This window comes from Cibotium barometz, chromosome 56, assembly GCF_041138505.1.
Source record: "Cibotium barometz isolate CiBa-2024 chromosome 56, ASM4113850v1, whole genome shotgun sequence".
In the NCBI taxonomy this organism is placed as follows: domain Eukaryota; kingdom Viridiplantae; phylum Streptophyta; class Polypodiopsida; order Cyatheales; family Cibotiaceae; genus Cibotium; species Cibotium barometz.
The window spans coordinates 1093244-1101275 of record NC_141101.1 but is presented as its reverse complement, the minus strand read 5'-3'; positions in this window follow the sequence as shown (position 1 = coordinate 1101275).

The following is an 8032-nucleotide window of genomic DNA, read 5'->3' as shown; positions in this document are numbered from 1 at the left end:
CCTATTTTTTCTACATAATCACACATCTCTAGTACTATCCCATCATTGAGCCTTCATAATTTTTTCTCTCTTAGCTTCCTTGAGAATGGGTTCTCAAAGTCGTAGGAGTCGGAAACGTAATAGGACTAGACTTCCCCCCATCCACCAAGTTCAAGAGGAGGAGAGGAAAAGGGTAGCTCGTGCGAGAAAGAGAGTGGAGAGCACGTCAACGAGCAACACCTTCCGTTTAGCGATGATCCAAGCCTTGCTCCTCCTCTTCCACTTCCTCTCCATCCGCCCTCTTCCCCCCCACTACCCCGTAGTTTAGATAATCCACATGAACCCGCTCTTCCTGAGTCCCCTTCTCTTCTACAAGAACCCACCCCCTCCTTTGGGCGCCCATCGTGTGGATAGGAAAGAACTATCAAAGTCAGGGGCAATCTTCCATTCCTATTTCAAAGACCTCACGCCTTCATCAGAGGCATGTGTGCTTGATGCTTTGATCGATCTGCCTAACATGGCCAACTGCAGGGCACTTTCCGACATTCGAGGTCGAAGAGAGAGGAGAGCTGGCATGGCGGTGCTACAAAGTGTTCGTCATTCCTATATAGTTAACAAGAAGAGGAACTCTACGGACGCTTTGGCTGCTTGACGGGCTATTGTGGCAACCCATAAGTAGCTCCCAAATGAAGGGTAAGGTGAGTGCCAAATCTCGCATCCTTTCCATAGCACCACACGCACTTAGAGTTGGGTCTATTAGACGACAAAGTTTAGATGCCACTCAGGTTAGTGCTTTGTGGACGAGTAGTGGTCGTGTAACTAGGCATGATCGCCTACTAGATGAAACCACTAGAGCCTTGATAGAAAGTTTTTGGGAGGAGAATTGTCGTGCCTCGCCAGTTCAAGAAAGCTTTGCGTAAGAGAGTGACAAGAGGAGTGTTCATTGAGCACAGTTTTTGCATTCTTGAAATGACCCAAACAGAGTTGTATTCTCAGTTTGTGGCTTCGTATCCCAGAGCTTAAAATTGGGCAAAGGTCATTTGAGAGGTGTAAACCTTGGTTTGTGAGGTACTCACGTCAGCGTGACACATGTTGTTGTCGCTATCATGTTGAGTTCAAACTTTTTTATGATGTGTTTCGTTCTCTTAGTGGGCATAGAGAGTTGCCTCGTAGTCCTCGTGATTTCATCCACTCTCTTTTGTGTGCATGACGGAGGATGCCCAGTTCCATAGGATGCCTTGTGTGTAGAGAGCAATTGCACATCATGTGGTTCACTTGCACATCTACAGATGGTAGATCTTGATGCAAGTGACCAAGAGATAGTGCCATGGCAACGTTATGAGTATGTGACACACCAGCTCCAGAGTGGTGGGACAGTCCAGGAAGTTGTAGCTCGTGGACAAACATACACCACATTGTCACTTCACAGCCACATTTAGGGAGCAGATCTACCCCTATATACGGCATAGTCATTGTGCCAAGTGGCAGGATCGTTAGTTCCGAGCATGCCTGGTAGAGTTTCCTATTGGTGTGGTCGTCTCTGTGATTGATTTTGCAGAGAACTTCACCTTCCCACCTTTTCAGGAGATACAATCTGAGTATTACTTTTCAGAGCAGGTAATGGTTATATTTCATAATATTTGTTTCGTGTTTGAGCTATATTACTTATTTGATTTTTTTTGTCCTAATCGTCTGTATTGCTTACCTCACCAGGTTGCTACTATGGTCCACATTAGCTATTGACATGCAGAGGCTCATGTAGATGGGATAGCCAGTACCCCCGAGACCCGTGTCATTATTCGAGAGTATCATTTCTATATCACTGATGATCGTTCACATGATGCACATTTTGTGCAACACTATTTTTGTCTCCATGATAATTTTTTACGAGATTATGGGATTATACGTGGCCAGCGATGGGTTTGGTCGGATGGTTGTGGCGCACAGTTCAAGTCCTCAGAACAATTCTATTGGCTCTAGAGGTAGTACTTATGGTTCTCTTATATTCGCAATTAAACTAAATTCACTAGAACATCTTAAAGAAAACGATAACTAAGACTTTGTTTTATGGATTTATAGGTGGCATTGGAGTCTAGTATCCCAGTGATTTGGTCATTCTTTGAGACTGGTCACAGGAAGGGAGAGCATGATGGTGTGGGTGCGTGTGTTAAACGTGCCCTGAGGCGTCTATGTGGACATTTTTTCCATTTGTCTTGCATCACCCAGGAGCTAGTACGCTTCTTAGCATGTCCCTCTTGCCGTGCTGCACGCGTTGACCTAGCAACATACAGAGTTTTGGGCATTGATGATCTTCACCCGGGCTTCGCTCGAGTAGATGCTAGGACTAGCAGACCTCTTCTCGTTCGAGATATGTGGACGGTGGAGATGGGCTGGTAAAATATGCCTAGGGAGATACACCGTGCCATTGATGTGGATCCGAGTGGCATGAATATCTCAATCGAGATAGTGTGGTGGCGGTGACCTGTATTGGTGACATGGATGATGACTAGAAACCCGGACCTGCTAGCGTGGCATTAGTTGGTATCTTGTTCGAGATATGTCGCTTAAGGCTCAGGAGGCACGTGTCGTGTTTTAATTGATGGCGATATCACGATCGAGGTACTCCGTCCGAGATGCGTGGATGTCCCAATTTTAGAGAGAGTGAACGAAAGTGAGTACCCTCATCTTAGAATCGCCCTGTAGTTTTTCATCACTCTCTAGACCCTCTATGCGAGATAATGGCATGATGATCTTCTCTTTCCCCTTCACTGCAGCCCTAGGGACAGAGTGGGATCTCGAGTTGGCAGTTTGCTACCATCCAGGGTCAGGCAGTCGAGCTCTTCCACCATCTCCATGATCTTCGCATCACTAACATTCTCACCCATTTTTGGCCACTAGCTATGTTCAGCCCATCGAGATGGGGGAGATGGTAGTCTCCAGCTTGGAAGTGTTGCTCTTTGTGTTTGTGCATACTTATGTCACACACAGTATCTCTTCCCCCCTCTTACAGATACCTCCATTGTGATGGGGAGATGGTAGTCTCCAGCTTGGAAGTGTTGCTCTTTGTGTTTGTGCATACTTATGTCACACACAGTACCTCTTCCCCCCTCTTACAGATACCTCCATGTGATCGATGGAGTCCAGAGTATGTATATTCTTGTGCTTGTACAAAGTGGCATCACATGGAGGATAGGATTAGTGCCCACCTTCACCCCCACGGATTGTGATTATTCCCCATCTAAACCCTCGCCCAAGACACTTTGAGTGGAGGACAGTTCCACTAGTTCCGCATCAAACAAAGTTTGATATACGGATTGTTTCATGGAACATTCAAGGTTTAGGGGGGCCTTAGTGCTTCCATAGACAAGGCATCCTATGAGGTGAGCTTTAGAGAGACATAGTTGGGGGACCCAATAACATTTTATTGCTCCAGGAGCATCACCTCTCAGAGGGGAGACCCATAGATGTGGGAAGATTCTTCCGGGTAGGAGACACCTTTTGGTCCCCGTCCTTCAAACCCTCTGGAATGCAGGGAGGGGTGTGTATCTCTATCTCAGCAGGTGAGAGCAGTTGCCAACAATGACTCGGATGAGGAGTCTTTGTCCCAGGTTGTGCATAGTGGATTACCATTATGATCGGAGAGGATCGTGTTGGCTTCCTCAATGTTTATTCTCCAAATGCTGCCTGCTCTGGTAGAGCCCTCTTTTAGAGCTCTATCCGACAAGATGTCCGTCAGGCTGACTTTTGGTGCTTGGGTGGTGACATTAACATGATTGAGGTAGTAGAGGATAGACTTAGAGGTGGCATGGCCACAATTTCAAGAGATAAGTATTCAGCCTAGGAGAAGATGATTCTTGCACTCAGGGGACATAACCCTTCGCATCTTTCCAAGTTTTGGCATAGCCCTGGGAGCCTTTGTTTCTCGAGATGGGATAGGAGGAGCACTGGCCCCAACCTCTCTAGACTAGAAAAGTTTTATGTTGATGAGTGGGCTTGTAGTTGCCAACCATGGGGGTATAATTGGTATCTTGGCAGGCACTTCATTCTCTAATCACACCCCTGTTATTTTATCTTTAGAGGACCCCTAGAGGCACGACAGGCATGTGAACTTGAGGATTCGAGACAACCTCATTCAAGACCCTAAGATATGCAGCAACATAGAGTCGATATGGGTGGGATTGGACTTTTTTTCAGGCTCTCTTGCATGCACATTGGATGAGGGCTTAGGGGAGATCAGCAGTTTCTTGCAGGAGGCAGCGCAGAGCCGATTGGAGGGCTTTCGAGAGTAGGAGAGGAGTTTGAGGAGGATTATTTCCTCTTTACTATGGCTTTAGGAGAGGTCCCCCAATAGCCAGTGGATCGAGAGTCAGCTTGCTGCTGCTTGCACAAAGATTAGATGCATAGCGGAGAGGAGGGTGGAGTACAAGTATCACGCCAGGTTCTCTTTTTAGACTCAGGCCACCAACGACAGAGTCACAAGGGATTTCTTTGACCCCCCACAAGAGGAGAGACGGTATTCACAGGTTGTGGGTCCCAGGATGGAGCTATTGTGGAGATCCCCCAAGTGAGAGCCATCGCCCATGGACGTTTTTCGATCACTCCTCATAGGTGCCCCAGTATTATCTCCATAGATGGTGATGCACGCCACAGGGAGGTTCTGGTGGCATATGAGGGAGGTGGTTCCCCCTTCTCTTAGATCATTCTTATTGACACCATTTATTGCTATGGAGTTGGCAGAGGCATTGATGGCACTTCCCATGGGCAAATGATTGGGGGTGGACGGGCTTCCAGTCTCCTTCTTTCTTCACCATTGGGACCTCATGGAAGGTGGCCTTCAAGCTGCCTTCAATGAGATTATGACCATAGGTTCCATGCAAGAGAGGCTCTCAGAGGGCTTGATTCACTTGATTCCCAAGGAGGGTAGTGAGAAATTGGAGATCTGGCAGTGGAGACCCATCACTCTTCTAGGGGCCGCTTATAAGATCTTGGCTAAGGCCATCAATAGGAGACTTCAACTTTTTCTCCCATACTTGATCCATGACACTTAGACCGACTTTGTTCAAGATCAAAGCATCCTCAACAACATCTTTACCTTCTAGGAGAGGTGACATCTTTACCTTCTAGGAGGCGACAACTTTGGCCAAGATGCAACAGTAGGAACTCATTGTGCTACTCCTAGACTTTGAGAAAGCTTATGATAGGGTAGATTGGAGCTTTCTGGAGGGCTCAATGAGCCAGATGGGGCTCCCCATGGAGTGGATTCATGGAGTCTTAGGACTTTACTCAGCCTCACAAAGCCAGGTTCTCATTTAAGGAGCCCGTTGTGTGGTGACAACGGGCTCCTTAAATGAGCCAGATGGGGTAGATTGTGCTACTCCTAGACTTTGAGAAAGCTTATGATAGGGTAGATTGGAGCTTTCTGGAGGGCTCAATGAGCCAGATGGGGCTCCCCATGGAGTGGATTCATGGAGTCTTAGGACTTTACTCAGCCTCACAAAGCTAGGTTCTCATTTAAGGAGCCCGTTGTGTGGTGACAAATTCCTCCTCTCCTCCTCTAAGATTCCTCCCTCCAGCTTTTGAGGAGTAAAGGTATAAGAACCTCCCCTTCTGTTCTTGTAATTATTTCCCTCTCTAAAATAGGAGAAATATATTGTTTTATCCTGTTTTGGCCTAGAGAGAGAAAATATCTAGAGAGATGTAATCCAAAATTAAGATATCTTTGGATATAGAAATCCTCCTGGTGTCTAAAATGGTTTTCCCTATTGTGAAACAGAAGTTCAAAAATAACTTTCCAATGTGCATTAGGAATCAATTAAAAATGATATAAGGGACCTTAGCCTAAGGGTCTAGATTTTTAGAAATTATGGTTCAATTAAGGTTCCTATGGGCCAATAGGATTAATACAAGTGTTGGGATGAGATAAATCCAAAGAATAAAAGAAAATACCAAAAAATGAGTAAACGCTCACATATAAAATGAAGAGTTGAATGAGTACAAGGTTTATTAGTTAAAAATTAAGAGATATTACTTAAAAAATGAGATATTTTAGAGAAATGATGAATTTTTGACACCTTGGTAAGGAGAGGGGGACTCTTGAGGTAGGTGCCTATTTCACACATGTGGATGAGTTTTTAATTCAAAAAAGTGTGATATTTTTATCTCTCCTCTCTCCTGGATCAAACCAAATCAAAAAGAGAGCCAAACTGATCCAAATCTTGTCCAAATTAAGCCAAACTAAATGTGAAAAATTTTAGAACCCAGTTGGACTTGGTTAGTGGCCTCCCTCACCTATAAATAGATCCTTAGTCTTTTGTAAAAAAATATGGGAGCTATACCATGCTAGTATTACATTTAAATAATCATATTTTCTATTATCCCTTAAAAATCCTCTACTTTTGGGGAGCTTGGAGCTTCTCTCTCTCTTCAACAATCCTTGGAGCTTTCTTCTCAACATACTAAACCAATTGATTGGTTGGGGCCTTCCTTCTAAGATAAAGAAGCAAGCCAAATCTAGAGGTAAGAAGTAATTTCATGGTTTTCATTACTATTCTCAATGATTTCACTTCTCAACCCCTCTCAAGCTTGAGAAGTTTCTAATTAGTTATTTTTAATGCAAATCAAGCTTTCTCTAAGAGTTTTAATAATCAATCACAAAAAGGTTAATCTTTATGCATTATAATGCTTTTTATGTATAGCTCTCTCTCCCAAAAGAATAGTCATTCCTATGACTAATTATTTAGCAAATGAATGCTTCTCATTCATAAATTCTTAATTCAAAATCAATCTCTAAGCTTGTAAAGCTAGAGGTTAAGAAAATAGCTTTTTTATGCTTTTATGATAATAAAATTATGGTAAATTCTTATAAGTAGTTAAAAAACTACTTTAAGTGATTCTAAATGTAAAAGAGATATTCCTATCATTTTGGAAAAAGAAGAATAGTAGAAATAGCCTAATCTAGTAGATTAATCATAATTAAGATTATGATTATGGCTAAATTTATGTTTTAATTCCATAAATTGGATGTAAGTTTATGGATAGATATTCTATCATATTGCAATGTCTTATTCTTTTTAGAAAAAATTAAAAATAATTAGTAATAGCAGCGAAGCTATGGTAAATTTTTTAGAAAATAATACATATCTTATTTTTATGCATAATGTGAAAAGAGGACTTCCTACCATATTCTAGGATTGAATATCCTATGCTAAAAGAATGATTTTCATCATATTCATGGAAAATTAATTTTTAGTGTTTATGTATAAATAATTAATTAAAGTAAAGAGAAATTTTTGATAATTTTATTTTCATGCAAAAAGAGGAATTCCCATGACATTTGGAATTCAATCATTTAAATGGTAAAAGTGAAATTCTTGATATATTTGAAATAATGGATATTTTTATTCAAGGAAAGAGAAATTTTAGATAAATTTATTTTATGATAAAAGAGGAATTCTCATGACATTTGGAATTCAATCATTTAAATGCAAAAAGAGGAATTCCATGATATTTGAGATCCAAGAAATTAAATAAAAAAAGAAAAATTTTTAGCATTAATTTAAATTATGAGTATTTATCAAAAGTAGAATTTCGAGCATTATTAGGAAATATGGGTAGAATTGATTTTTGTAAATCCCATGAATTTTTACTCAAAAGAAGAATATTGAATATATTTCACTTGAGAAATTTGAGAAAGAATATGAAAATATCCGTCGAGATAAAGTACCTTTAACTAGGCCAAGCAATTGGCAGAAATTTAAAAAAGTCCTATTGGTATCAAAAATAGAAACTGTTACTAAATGTGAATAAGATGTGAATAAGATGTGATAAGATATGAGTGAATGTGATAAGATGTGATGTGATGTAAATGGATGTCGATATGGATGTGATGTGATGTAAATGGATGTGGATATGGATGTGATAAGATGTGGTGTGATGTAAATTAATGTGGATGGGATGTGAGGTGATGTAAATGGATGTGGATGTGAATGAAGAGATGAGAATGAGATGTGAGGATATGTAAAAGGATGTGACGTGATGTAAATGGATGTGGATG